The sequence below is a fragment of the Plecotus auritus genome (assembly GCF_963455305.1).
Source record: "Plecotus auritus genome assembly, chromosome: 7".
Lineage (NCBI taxonomy): Eukaryota > Metazoa > Chordata > Mammalia > Chiroptera > Vespertilionidae > Plecotus > Plecotus auritus.
This window is the reverse complement of record NC_137774.1, coordinates 59,757,150-59,771,817: the sequence shown is the minus strand read 5'-3', so window position 1 is coordinate 59,771,817 and position 14,668 is coordinate 59,757,150. Positions and strand designations below refer to the sequence as shown.

At 44.3% G+C, this 14,668-nt stretch overlaps 1 pseudogene across 1 annotated transcript in view; it reads right to left on the bottom strand.

Moving 5' to 3' along the window:
• Positions 1-14,668, bottom strand: part of LOC308255050 (acyl-coenzyme A synthetase ACSM3, mitochondrial-like) — a 41,899-nt pseudogene that overhangs the window by 24,633 nt on the left and 2,598 nt on the right. Inside the window, exon 2 of the transcript in view lies at positions 13,887-14,097. The product of the transcript in view is annotated as an acyl-coenzyme A synthetase ACSM3, mitochondrial-like (transcript). The remainder of the gene's footprint in view (positions 1-13,886; positions 14,098-14,668) is intronic.

Here is a 14,668-nt window from a genome sequence, read left to right as displayed (position 1 = left end):
TAGGCAACCATCTTGTGAGGGTGTGAGGTCAATTTGCATATTACCTCTTTATTATATGTGATGTCCCCTTTTTTTCCCATTGACCCCTTCTAAGCCATCCCTCCCCTGCCACCTCACTGTCTGTGTCCATGGGCCATGCATATATGCATCCAAGGTCCTTGGTGGATTACTTCCCCCCTTGACACCCCTTCCCTCTGAGATTCTGCACTAAGAAGCACAGTATTTAAATACATCACCCTTAGATAATTAACGTCAGCCAATACATAATTCATATATCTTTAAAAGAATCTATTGCTCTAGTCAGTTTGGCTCAGTGTATAGAGCATTGACCTGCAGACTGAAGGGTCCTGGGTTCGATTTCAGTCAAGGGCATGTACTTTGGTTGCAGGTTCCCCAGCCCTGGTCAGGGTTCGTGCAGGAGGCAACCAATGGATGTGTTTCTCTCACGTAGATATTTCTCCCTGTCTCTTCCTCTCCCTTTTACTCTCTCTAAAAATCAATGGAAAAATATCCTCGGGTGAGGATTAACAGAAAAAATAATAATTATTATGAAATCTCAGCTGCAACCAGGCTTATTGGGTCAGAATCCACATTAAAACATATTTTTTATTAAATTTCTTGGGGTGGCATTGGTTAATACAATTATATAGGTTTCAAGTGTACAATTCTATACTATGTCATCTGTATATTGTATTGTGTTCACCACCCAAGTGAAATCTTTTTCCACTGCCATTTATTTGACCCCTTTTACCCTTTACTACCCTTTCCACCCTCTTCCCTCTGATAACCATATTGTTGTCTGTGTAATAAGATTCCCAAGTGATTCATGTGCACATCGAAGTTTGAGAAAAATGAACTAGGTGATTTTTAAGAACTATTCCTATTTGAAATTTTATGAAGCTTGTAGCAAATGTTGGCAACTGCAAGTCTAGTTCTGACTTGCTGAGTGACTTTGGGCAAATGACTTAATGTTGTGTGTTTTTTTAACTTATCTTTATTATTGAGAGTATCACAGATGTCCCACCCATTTTGTCCCCACTGCCCTTCCATCTGGTTCCCATCCCTCCCAGGCCTTCACCACCCTATTGTCTGTGACCACAGGTTATGCATATATGCATATACATTCTTTGGTTAATCTCATCCCATCCCCGTCCCCATCCCATCTCCCTTCCCTCTGAGATCCGTCAGTCTGTTCCATTTTTCCATGCCTCTGGTTCTAATTTATTCATCAGTTTATTTTGTTCATTAGATTTCACATATGATTGAGATCATGTGATACTTACCTTTCTCTGACTGGCTTATTTCACTTAGCATAATACTCTCCAGGTCCCTCCATGCTGTTGCAAAGGATAAGAGATCCTTCTTTTTCACTGCTGCATAGTATTCCATGGTGTAAATGTACCACAGCTTTTTTATCCACTCATCTGCTAATGGGCTGTTTCCAAATCTTAGCTATTGAAAATTGTTCTGCATACATTCTTTCTGATTGGTGTTTCGGGTTTCTTAGGATATATTCCCAGTGAGATTACTGGGTCAAATGGGAGTTCCATATTTAATTTTTTTAGGAAATCCCATACTGTTTTCCCTAATGGCTGCACCAGTCTGCATTCCCACCAGCAGTGAACTAGGGTTTCCTTTTCTCCACATCCTCGCAGCACTTGTCATTTGTTGATTTGTTGAGGGTAGCCATTCTGATACCTCATTGTCATTTTAACTTGCATCTCTCTAATGATTAATAACGTTGAGTATTTTCTCATATGTCTCTTGGCCATCTGTATGTCCTCTTTGGAGAAGTGTCTATTTTAGGTCCTTTGCCCATTTTTTAATTGGATTGTTTGTCTTCCTTTTGTTGAGTTGTATGAGTACTTTATTTTTTTTCAGTTTCAAGAAAAACGATTTTAAATATAATAATGTTACATGCAATAAATCTTACATCTCAAGAAAAACCATTTTAAATATGATGTTACAGGCAATAAACACCAATTATTCAAGAAAAATTATCTTACATATATTACATGCAATAAACATTAATATTTCAAGAATAAAAGGATTTTAAGAATAATATTACCAAAACTGTACTAACAAAAGTTCTAGGAAATATTAAAAATCTTCTAATAACAGGATTACTTCTATTATATTCTAGTATTCTTTTTCCCCTCTGGTTTTTGTTCATCAGTTTATGTTGTTCATTACATTCCACAAATGAGTGAGATCATATGATATTTATCTTTCTCCAACTGGCTTATTTCACTTAGCATTATGCTTTTAAACTCTATTTTGTTGGATGTGAGTATTGCTACTCCAGCTTTTTTTTTTCTTTTCCATTTGCATGGGAAAGATTTTTTTCCCATCCCTTCACTTTCATCCTGTGTGTCTTTTATTTTAAGGTGGGTCTCTTGTAGACAGTATATACTTGGGTCATGTTTTTATATCCATTCTGCTACCCTACACCTTTTGATTGGAGCATTTAATCCATTTACATTTAGGGTTATTATTGAGAGGTACTTACTTATAGCCATTTTAATTCTTCATGGCTAGGTTTCTCTCTCTGTTTCCTCTTCTCAGCAATCCCTTACAGCAATCCCTTTAGCATTTCTTGTCATGCTGACTTGGTGGTGATGAACTCCTTTAGCCTTTTTTTGTCTGGTAAGCTTTTTTTAATTTTTTTTCTGGTAAGCTTTTTAGTTGACCGTCTATTTTGAATGATAGCCTTGCTGGATATGGTAATCTTGGTTTCAGATTCTTGCTTTCCATTACCTTGAGTACTTCATGCCATTCCCTTCTGGCCTGTAGAGTTTCTGATGAGAAATCAGGCATCAGCTGTAGTAACCCACATTTGGGCTCCAGCTGCAAGTGTCCCCCCACACGACCTGCGTGGTTCAGGGTTCGGGTTCTGGAGGAGGCCGCACACAAATGAAAGAGACTAGAAAATATTGATTTGGATTTATCGGGGGCCAGGCGGAAGCCCAACTCTAGGGGGAGGACTCCTCTTTGCTCTGGCCTTGCGATCCCTTTTATTAAGGTTTGGGATCCACCATAGCCAGTAATAGCCAATCAGCAAGGATTTACATAAGACTAAAATGTGGGAGTTGCTTTAGCTACCATTGTCTCAACTAGACAGTGAGTGGTTGGCTGACCTTTCAGAGCTTCAAGGTTGACCAGCCTTCCGGGTTCCTTGTCCACACCTCTCTGCTAGTGAGGACAATGGGCAGCTTCCGACAATCAGCCTTATGGGAACTCCTTTGTAGGTAACGGTTTTATTTTCTCTTGCTGCCTTTAAGATTCTTTGTCTTGCCGAAACCGGTTTGGCTCAGTGGATAGAGCGTCGGCCTGTGGACTGAAGGGTCCCGGGTTCGATTCCGGTCAAGGGCATGTACATTGGTTGTGGGCACATCCCCAGTGGGAGGTGTGCAGGAGGCAGCTGATCGATGTTTCTCTCACATCGATGTTTCTAGCTCTCTATCCCTCTCTCCTCCTCTCTGTAAAATATCAATAAAATATATATTAAAAAAAAAAGATTCTTTGTCTTTAATTTTTGGCATTTTAATTATGATGTGTCTGGGTGTGGGTCTGTTTGGGGTTCTCTGTGCCTCCTGAACTTGTGTGACTTTTTCCTTTACCAGGTTAGGGAAGTTTTCTACCATTATTTCTTCAAACACCTTCTCTGTTTCTTTCTCCCTTTCTGCCTCTTCTAGCACACCTACCATTCTAATATTGTTATGTTTCACATTGTCCCACAGCTCTTTTAAGCTGTCCTCCTGTTTTTTAATTTCTTTTTCTTTTTGGTTCTCTAATTGAGTGATATTTTCAACTCTGTCTTCTAATTTACTGATTCAATCCTCAGCTTCCCCTAATCTGCGGTGTATTTCTTCCAGTGTGTTCTTTATTTGTGCTATGTCATTCTTTATCTCAGACTGTTCTTTTTTCATAGTTACTATATCTTTTTTTATACTGTTGAGCATTTTTAACATCATTACTCTGAACTCTGTTTCAGATAAATTTCTCATCTCTGCTTCATTTATCTCTTCTTCTGGAGAATTCGCTAGTCCTTTCATTTGGGGGTTGTTTCTTTGTTTCCTCATTTTGGTTGTCTGTTTGGGTTTGTGACAAGTTTTAGGTAGATCCTCTATACCTCTCAATGTCTAGTGCACGACAGTGTTAAAGGCTGTTTCTGACTAATTGGACCAGGCAAAGACTCAAAGCCTCCAGAGACCACCTTTGCCTACAGACTGATAGGATTCTGACTTGAATTGCCCCCCAGACAATCATCCTCAGGTGTGGCCAGAAATTATTTTTAACAGGGTGGGGCAGTTGCTTCTACCTGGAGGCTAATTGTTACTTTTAATCTCTTAAGTGGCCTCAGGGCAAGGTGTTTTCCAATAGGGTGTGTCGACTGTCTTCCCTCCAGGCAAGGCAGATGTCTATTTGGGAAAGACTCAGCCCAGGAAACTTGGGGTGTCTGCCTTCTGAGCTCTATTCCCCTGAGTACCCAGTCCTGGTTTCTGCCCTCACAGCTCCAGTCCACTTCACACACCCTCTGCTGGAGCACAAGGTGAGTGGCTTCACAGGGAATTCTTGTGTGTTGGCTCTTTAAGAGGGTGCCCGAACTTTCAGCTGCTACTCCCTGGCAGACAGCACCCCACTGCTTTTCACAGCCAGATGTTATGTGGGTACTCTCCTCCGTATGGTGTTCTCTGCTGGGGAGCCCAGCTTCAGAATTAGATCCCATAGTTCTCAGTGGCATCCCCCTGCCCACTACCAAGATATCTCTCTGGGACTTCAGTTGCCATCTGTGCATGCCTGGCCAGCCCTTTTGTGCCTCCACCCCTCCTACCAGTCTCTATGTGGTCTCCACCTTCAGTCCTTGGATATCAGGGTTCTCTCCTGTGAGTTTTCCATTGATTATTCAGGAAGCCTTCCCATATTTCAGTTGTAATTCCAGCTTGTTCCTGGGAGCATGTCCGTGCAGCATCCTCCTACTCTGCCACCATTTTTAATCTTCCATATGAGTACTTTATATATTTTGGAAACTAACCCCTTATCAGACTATCATTGGCAAATACATTCTCCCATACAGTGGACTCCCTCTTCATTTTTTAAAAAATATATTTTATTGATTTTTTACAGAGAGGAAGGGAGAGGGATAGAGAGTTAGAAACATCGACGAGAGAGAAACATCGATCAGCTGCCTCCTGCACACCCCCCACTGGGGATGTGCCCGCAACCAAGATACGTGCCCTTGACCGGAATCGAACCTGGGACCCTTCAGTCTGCAGGCCGATGCTCTATCCACTGAGCCAAACCTGTTAGGGCTCCCTCTTCATTTTGATGCTGGTTTCTTTTGCTGTGCAGAAGCCTTTTATTTTGATGTAGTCCCCATTTGTTTATATTTTCCTTTGTTTCTCAGGAGAAGTTTTGGTGAAAATACTATGTGAGCTGTCTGAGGTTTTGCTGCCTACGTTTTTTTCTAGGATTTTTATGGTCTTGTGACTTAATGTTTTTTTCTCCCAATCTATGAAAGCTTTGGCCTTCCTATTTATAAAATACTAGTGGCCCAGTGCACAAAATTCATGCATGGGGGTTGGGGGTGGTGTCCCTCAGCCCGGCCTGCACCCTCTCCAATCTGGGACCCCCTCAGAGGATGTCCGACTGCCGGTTTAGGCCCAATCCCACAGGGCCTAAACCAGCAGTCAGACATCCCTTTTGCAATCTGGGACCACTGGCTCCGAACCGCTCACTTGCCTGCCTGCCTGATCACCCCTAACCACTCTGCCTGCTGGCCTGATCGCCCCCAACTGCACCACCCTTCTGGCCTGATCACCCCTAACTGCCCCCCCCATCTGTTAGCCTGACTGCCCCCAACTGCACCCCCCTGCTGGCCTGCTCATCCCCAACTGTTCTCCCTTGCCAGCTTGATCACCCCCAACTGCCCTCCCCTGCCGGCCTGCTCATCCCAAACTGCCCCCTGTGCTGGCCTTCTCACCCCTAACTGCCCCCCCTTGCCAGCCTTATCGCCCCCAACTGCTCCCCCCTTCTGGCCTGCTCGCCCCCAACTGCCCCCCCCCACTGGCCTGATCACCCCCAACTGCCCTCCCCTCCTGGCCTGATCGCCCCTAACTGCCTCTGCCTTGGCCCCACCACCATGGCTTTGTCCAGAAGGTCTCCCGGTCTAATTAGTATATTACCCTTTTATTAGTATAGATGGGTCCCCCCCTCCAAAAAAAAAAAAAAAAGAAAATCATAAGGCTCTTATGAAGATTGAATGAGCAAAAAAATTTTTAAAGCCAGTGGGGTCACATACATTATAGAAACCTCATAAAGATCTGTGAGCTGATAATTGGCTATTTCACTAGCTTTGTGTGGTAATTAACACTTAAAAAAAGGGACCAGCTCATTGGGAATTAACATTTTAAAATAACTATATATACTAAGATTTCTGGTGTAACTGGATTTGGCTTGTAAAAATACAAAAAGAGCCGAAACCGGTTTGGCTCAGTGGATAGAGCGTCGGCCTGTGGACTGGGGGGTCCCGGGTTCGATTCCGGTCAAGGGCATGTACCTTGGTTGCGGGCACATCCCCAGTGGGAGGTGTGCAGGAGGCAGCTGATCGATGTCTCTCTCTCATCGGTGCTTCTAGCTCTCTATCCCTCTCCCTTCCTCTCTGTAAAATATCAATAAAATATATTTAAAAAAAAAACATTTAAAAAAAATACAAAAAGAGTTTGAAAATTAAAATGTTATATAACAGAGTATGTTTTTGAGGGCTGTCGGATAGAACTGAGAAACTGGAAATAAGGGAACTAGACTGTCTCTGAAGAGCTAAACTATAAACTCAACATAAACGAGGTCAGAACAGAGACATGCGAAGCCAGTGGAAGCAGACATGATTCACAGAGGAGCAACCTGCACCTGGTACATGCTATGTTAGCAGAGGACTGGGCTCAGGAGGGCCCTTGCACCACAGGGCAGGCGGGAAGGACACTTGCTGGGCATCCCGAGTGCACCCATCCAGGCCTGTCTAGAGGCAGTCACAGGTAGGGTATTTCACATGTTAGGTCCTGGGATGCGGTGATCCCTAGCCAGCACCCATGTTCACACCAGGTGCTTTATGTTCCAAACTTACCAGTCACCTCCTGCCTCAGCACCTTTGTGCATGCTCTTCCACTTGCTAGAATGCTCTCATTACCCACCCTCTCCACTGGCGGAGTCGTCCCTCAGGTCTCAGCATAAACACCCCTGACTTTCTCAGTCTCAGTGGTCCCTCTTATACACTCCAATGGCTGCTGTGTTCTCTCCTAGGACTTGTCACACTTATACAGTATGTGTTTATCTAACTCGTGACTCTCCCCCACTGGGCCCTACACCTCATCGCTCCTGAAATAGAGCAAGTGCCCAGTGACCATCTGTTGCATGGAAATATGGGTGGGTATAGAGGGATTCGTGAATAGATTGGGCTTTCAAATCCTGATGCCAGTAAATGATGAAAGTTACTGTTCTGTACACCAAACACACTTCCAGCTAAACTTCCTCTTTTCGTGCAGGTGCCTTAACAGGGAGAAAGAGCTACTCATACCAGTCTTTTGGTCCTTCATGCAAATAGATAAATTGGTAGTGTCATTTTATCCACTCTATAGCATAAACATGGTAATGAGGGCCCCTCACCGCACCCCAAGATCCTGTGCTGTACTCTTCACGCACTAACATGGACCAGCTTCTGACCTGCCAGGCCAGTGCCCAGCTCTGGTCAATATCAGGCAGGGCCGTGAGGTCTGCAAGGCTTCCAGTCGGAGAGTCTCCCTCCTCTGCTCAGTGGTTCTCAAACCTGACTAGGCATCAGAACCACCTGAAGGGCTTGTTAAACACAGATTGCTGTGTTTTGCCTGTCTCCACCGAGTTTGGGATTCAGTAGATCTGGGGCCGGAGAATTTACATTTCTGACCAGTTCCCAGGGATGCTGATGCTGCTGGCCCAGGGGCATGAGAGCCACAGCTTAGCACTGTTCCTCTGTAGGACTCGGCACCTTTCATTTTGGGGAAACACAGTATAACTCATCCCAATCTTCTCCCATTTAGTAATGCATTTCTCAACTTTTTAAGACTCCTCAAAAGACACCATTCAATTCTACATTTTTAATTATTATTATTATTATTGATTTCAGAGAGGAAGGGAGAGGGAGAGATAGAAACATCAATGATGAGATAGAATCATTGATCCGCTGCCTCCTGCACACCCCCCACTGGGGATTGAGCCTGCAACCCAGGCATATGCCCTTGACCGGAATCGAATCTGGGACCCTTTGGTACACAGTCTGATGCTCTATCCACTGAGCCAAACTGGCCAGGGCCATTTTTCTTTTTTTATTGCAAAATATGCCAAACATGCAACAGAATTTATGCAGTGTATCTATATGATTTACTTTTTTTTTTCTTTTGAATACTTTTTTTTAATTTAATAAATATTGTTCAGATTATTACAATTGTTCCTCTTTTTCCCCCCCCATAGCTCCCCTCCACCCGGTTCCCACCCCACCCTCTGCCCTTAGCTCCCCCCCACTGTCCTCATACATAGGTGTATGCTTTTAGTCCAGTCTCTTCCCGCACCTCCCACACCCCTTTCCCCCAGAGAATTGTCAGTCCACTCCCTTTCTATGTCCCTGATTCTATTATATTCACCAGTTTATTCTCTTCATCAGATTTTTTATTCACTTGATTTTTAGATTCACTTGTTGATAGACATGTATTTGTTGTTCATAATTTTTATCTTTACCTTTTTCTTCTTCTTCCTCTTCTTAAAGAATACCTTTCAGCATTTCATATAATACTGGTTTGGTGGTGATGAACTCCTTTAGCTTTTTCTTATCTGTGAAGCTCTTTATCTGACCTTCAATTCTGAATGATAGCTTTGCTGGGTAGAGTAATCTTGGTTGTAGGTTTTTGCTATTCATCACTTTGAATATTTCTTGCCACTCCCATCTGGCCTGCATAGTTTCTGTTGAGAAATCAGCTGACAGTCGTATGGGTGCTCCCTTGTAGGTAATTAACTGTTTTTCTCTTGCTGCTTTTAATATTCTCTCTTTGTCTTTTGCCCTTGGCATTTTAATTATGATGTGTCTTGGTGTGGTCCTCTTTGGATTCCTTTTGTTTGGGGTTCTGTGCGCTTCCTGGACTTGTAAGTCTATTTCTTTCACCAGGTGGGGGAAGTTTTCAGTCATTATTTCTTCAAATAGGTTTTCAGTATCTTGCTCTCTCTCTTCTGGCACCCCATAATTCGGATGTTGGTACGCTTGAGATTGTCCTAGAGGCTCCTTACACTATCTTCAACTTTTTGGATTCTTTTTTCTTTTTGCTTTTCCGGCTGAGTGTTTTTTGTTTCTTTGTATTTCAAATCTTTGACTTGATTCTTGCGGTCCTCTAGTCTGCTGTTAGGTCTCTGTATAATATTTTTTATTTCAGTCAGTGTATATTTAATTTCTAGTTGGTCCTTTTTCATATCTTCAAGCGTCTTGCTAAATTTATTGGCCTTTTCTAGGAAATTCTTGAAAAACCTTATAACCATGGTTTTGAACTCTATATCCAGTCATTTGTTTTCCTCCATTTCTTTCATTTGTGATCTGTTTCTTTGTCTCCTCATTTTCGTTGCTTCCTTGAGTTGGTAGAGTAGCTTTGTGTGATAGGTGTCCTCTAGGGCACAGTGGCTCAGCCTCCCCAGTTACCTGAGGTGGACACTCTTGGTGCACCCCTTTGTGGACTGTGTGTACAGCCTTGTTGTAGTTAAGTCTTGATTGTTGTTGGTATCATTGGGAGGAATTGACCTCCAGGCCAGTTGGCTGTGAGGATCAGCTGTGTCTATGCTGGGAGAACTTCTGTGCTGGAGACACTCTTATGAGACAAGACTTGCAAAATTGCAAAAGCCTCTGTGCTCAGCTTGGATGGGGCAGAGTTTCAGGGCGGAGCAGAAAGCCTTGGTTTCCCGTCAGCCCTGCCCTGTGAGGCCCCTGGGTCTCAGTGTCCCTCGGTAATCACTGCAAGCACCTCTGAGAGAAAGCTGCCCTCGAGTTTCACCCATTTCCAGGTAGTCCAGTTTCTCCCCGAATGAGTCGGGGTTCCCAGAAACTTGCCCGGAACTGGAGTTCAGCGCAGTCAGGAGCTTCCGTCTCCCTCCCGCTTTAGAAAGTCAGCCACACACTCTGCCTCCCGTGCATTCAGCAGTCAGTCCTCTCTGCACACGCATGCCTCCGGACCTCTGCCTTCCGCAGCTCCCAAGTCTCAGTGTGCTTTCTCTTTTCCTGACAGTCCAGATTCCCCCCGAATGAGTCTGGTTTCCCAGCATCTCGGCCGGGTCTGGAGTTCAGTGCTGTTGGGAGCTTCCTTCTCCCTCCCGCTTTAGAAAGCCAGCTGCACACTCAGCCACCCGTGCACACAGCCGCCTGTCCTCTCCGTGTGCGAGTCTCCGTACCTCAGCCTTTTGCAGCTCCTCTGAGTCTCAATGTGCTTTCCTCTTTTCTTCTAGTTGTAGAATTTCCACTCAGCCAGCTTTCCTGTGGTTCTGGATGGTGTCTGTTTTGTCTTTTAGTTGTAGTTTTGATATTTTTGTGTGAGGCAGCAGTTTAGGTGTTTACCTATGCCACCATCTTGGTTTCTCTCCTATGATTTACTTTTAAAATATAAAAATATGCATTACTTACCACCCAGTTTAAGAAAAACAATTTAACAATATGTGTGAGGCCCCATGTGCCTGGCCCCTGCTTCCCAGAAACTATTGGACAAATTTGTGTGAAACATTCCTTTGCCATTCTTGATCATTTTATCACATACGTATATAACCCTAAGAAATATGTGAACAACTGAAGTCCTTGTAAATATTTCAATTACCTAAGGTTTCTTAAGAGGGAAAACTTATTAGGAGATTACATAACTCTGAGCACATTTCCAATTCTGCCATAAGGACTGGCATAGTTAGTTGCCGAGAACCAATTCCAGCATGTAATAATTACAAGAGTTCCGTCAAAAGGTTGATGGGACTTAGGTGGCTCAATAGGGTGAGCCACATATGTAGTTTACCTGTTGGAAACGGCTAAAGGGCACTTCCCCCAAACCTGAATAGAATGACTGCTTGCTGCCAGACGGCCAGCTCAGGGCATTTTATTGCCTCCTGTTGGCCAAACACCTGAACAGCTGTAGGCTATTCCCCAAACTGATAATGCTTCTGTATTCTACCCTTTGATACCTTACCCTTTGAAGTGTATATTTCCACCTTGCCTTGGGACAAATTGTGTTTAATAAAAGCACGGAGTCCTGAGACAAGGAGAGTCTTCTAGCTCCTTCAGCTGAAGCTCCTCTGACCCCCAATGCCTCTCAAATTTATATTTTGTCCATGGACTCTTTAATCATCTACACGCAGCCCCTTTCTCCAGAATGCTGAACCCTTTGTAAGGCTGGGAAAAAGAACCCCGGCATTATGACGCCCTAACGAGGGACACCAACAGTTAGTATAATAGACTTATCATTCATCACCTTCCTCTCCTTCTTCCTTCTAAGAGACTCTGCTTGCTCTCTTGCCCACAGCCCCAGGAACCATGTTCTATCAGATGAAGCTGCCTCTGACCACATCTGAGCGGCCTAAGCCAAGCTGTGCCAATCAGATTCTGCCTCAAGTATTTGATTTAAGAGACGGAGTGGATTATTGGTTGGGACATATTAGTATAGGGTCAGAGCCCGAGGAATCTGTGTGGCAAACAGTTAAGTGCCAGCCAAATGAAAGGGAACAGAAAAACCATGTGTTAGCAGAAAGAAGTCAACGGGGCAACGCTTGGACGAGGAAGACAAGAGCCCTGTGGCTCCAGAGCACGAGAGAGAAAGCCGCTGCCTGCTGAAGGGCCTGGGTCCTTGCAGAGACCACTGTTCTTCCTGCACTTCATTTCAGCAAGGTTCTCAGTAGGAGTTCAGCAGTTCTCCCTGCCTGAACTGATGGGAATGCATCTGGCAATCAGTCTCTTAATAAGACAATGTGCTTACACAGCATTTGTGAATGCAATCATTTTGTTTCAAAAAACTGTCACAGTGGACTATGTAGACACAGACAACAGTGAGGTGATGGCCAGAGGGCAGGGGTGGGGGCTGGGTGGAGGTGGGCGAAGTGGGGGAAATGGGGACATCTGTAATAGTCTCAACAATAAAAGTAAAGTAAAAATATATAAATAAATAAAATTAAAGTGGACTATACAACTCCAACATATAACTTAAATGTACACATGAGATTAGAGCATATAACTCTCTGCAATGCAAGTAATGATTATAATAAATTAATAATGGCTACTTACTGTAATGATTTATTATGACAATAGGGATATTAATTCAACAAACATTTTGCTGAGCATTTACTATATGCCAATCACTGGCGATCAGAGATGAATGTATCATAGTCATTGCCTTTTTTTTTTAAATATATTTTTATTGATTTCAGAGAGGGAGGGAGAGGGAGAGAGAGTTAGAAGCATCAATGATGAGAGAGAATCATTGATTGGCTCCCTCCTGCATGCCCCGACTGGGGATCAAGTCTGCAAACAGGGCATGTACCCTTGACCAGATTCAAACCTAGGACCCTTGAGTCCACAGGCCAATGCTCTATCCACTGAGCCAAACTGGCTAGGGCAGTCATTGCCTTTTGAGAACTACATAGTCCTATGAGAATGACGGAGGTAGGAGCAAATACACCAGACAATAGAGCACAGGTTAACAGACATGCATGTTTTTGGGGTGAGCCTAAAAATGAAAGCACCTAGAGTGGAGCAGCAGGCCGGGTTGCTTGAGGAGCTGACATGAAAGCCAGGCCTTGAGGGTCTAACAACAATTGTCTAGGTCAGTGGTCGGCAAACTCATTAGTCAACAGAGCCAAATATCAACAGTACAACGATTGAAATTTCTTTTGAGAGCCCAATTTTTTAAACTTAAACTTCTTCTAACACCACTTCTTCAAAATAGACTCGCCCAGGCTGTGGTATTTTGTGGAGGAGCCACACTCAAGGGGTCAAATAGCCACATGTGGCTCGCGAGCCACAGTTTGCCGACCACAGGTCTAGGTGGTGAGTGTGGGGAAGGCTTTCCAAGTGAAGGAAGCAGTGTGCCTAAGCACCTGGAGACAGGAAAGGTAGCAAACCTTATAAGAAACCGTTTGACATGGAGTAAGAGGGGAGAAAATGAGAATAAAGAGAAGCCAGCTAGAGCCTTCCATGACACCTGAAGGTCAGATTTTATCTGGGAGGCAACGGGGAGTTATGAAATAAAGTCAAGCAGCCAACTGCTAGGATAAAAATGAGTGTTCTAGAAGGAACACTGACAATGGAGGATGAATTGGATTGGGGAGGACAATATAGAATTGGGGAAACTTTGGGGAAATGCATTCAGCAGATGGCAAACATGTGCAGTGAGATGAAGCAATGAAATGGGAAAAGAGGGGCTCTGGAGGACATTCAGAGGTCAGCTTTCCAAGGTGCAGGAACCGGTTGGAAGGCGGAGTCACAGTCGCGGAGTGATGGCAATAATCAGGGGGAGCAAAGGCATGCCCAGGGGCTGGGGGTCTCTTGAGTCTGTGGTTGCATTGGGTTTCAGATGACCATGCTGGTCCTCAGGAGGAGAAAGCAGTAGGTATGAGCGTATTTAATTGTTGAGTGGCACTCACTTCATGAAAATATTACATTTTGAAAAACCCAACTCCTAGTTTAGGTCAAAAGATATGACCTATTCCAACATATTTCTACGGTTCCTGAGAATAATTCTATCTTGTGTACAGTTCCTCAAACCACTTGCCCAAATAAATGTCTCACGATTACTTAAATGTTTTGGAAAATCTCCCACTTTAAATGTGATCAGTTTTCAAACATTACTAACTTGTTTGAAAGCAGGCTACATTTGCAAGCCACCACTCTGGGATCCTGGGCAGAATTACAATGACTCAATCTCCCCTTTGCAGGGCACAGGCTTCTGTAAGTATATTGGCAAATTTCTTGGACAAAGATCCCAGTTCCTCAAAACTCCATCTCACTTCTTCTCCATTTCCGTTTATCCACCAGAAGGCTGGATTGTAGGGTCTCTTTCCAGCCTGAGGAAAGATAATCTAGTCATAGACTTAAAGTTGCTTACCAAGCTAAATCCTATTTTAACAGACGAGTGGAACATTTTCCTGAAGAAGTCACAGGCCGCTCATTAGGACACACAAGGAGTATTTGGAAAGAACTCTGGATTCTTATTTCCAGACTAGAGGCCCGGTGCACGAAATTCATACACGGGGATGTGTGTCCTTCAGCCCAGCCTACACGCTCTCCAATCTGGGACCCCTTGAGGGATGTCCGACTGCCCTCTCACAATCCAGAACGGCTGGCTCCCAACCACACGCCTGCCTCTGCCTGATTGCCCCTAACCGCTTCTGCCTGCCAGCCAGATCACCTCCTAACCACTACCCTGCCAGCCTGATTGATGCCTAACTGCTCCCCTACCAGCCTGTTTTCCCCTAACTGCCCTCCCCTGCCAGCCTGGTCACCCCTAACTGCCCTCCCCTGCAGGCCTGGTTCCCCCCAACTGCTCTCCCCTGCAGGCCTGGGTCCCTCCCAACTGCCTTTCCCTGCAGGCCTGGTCGCCCCCAACTTCCCTCCTCTGCTGGCTTGGTCACCCCT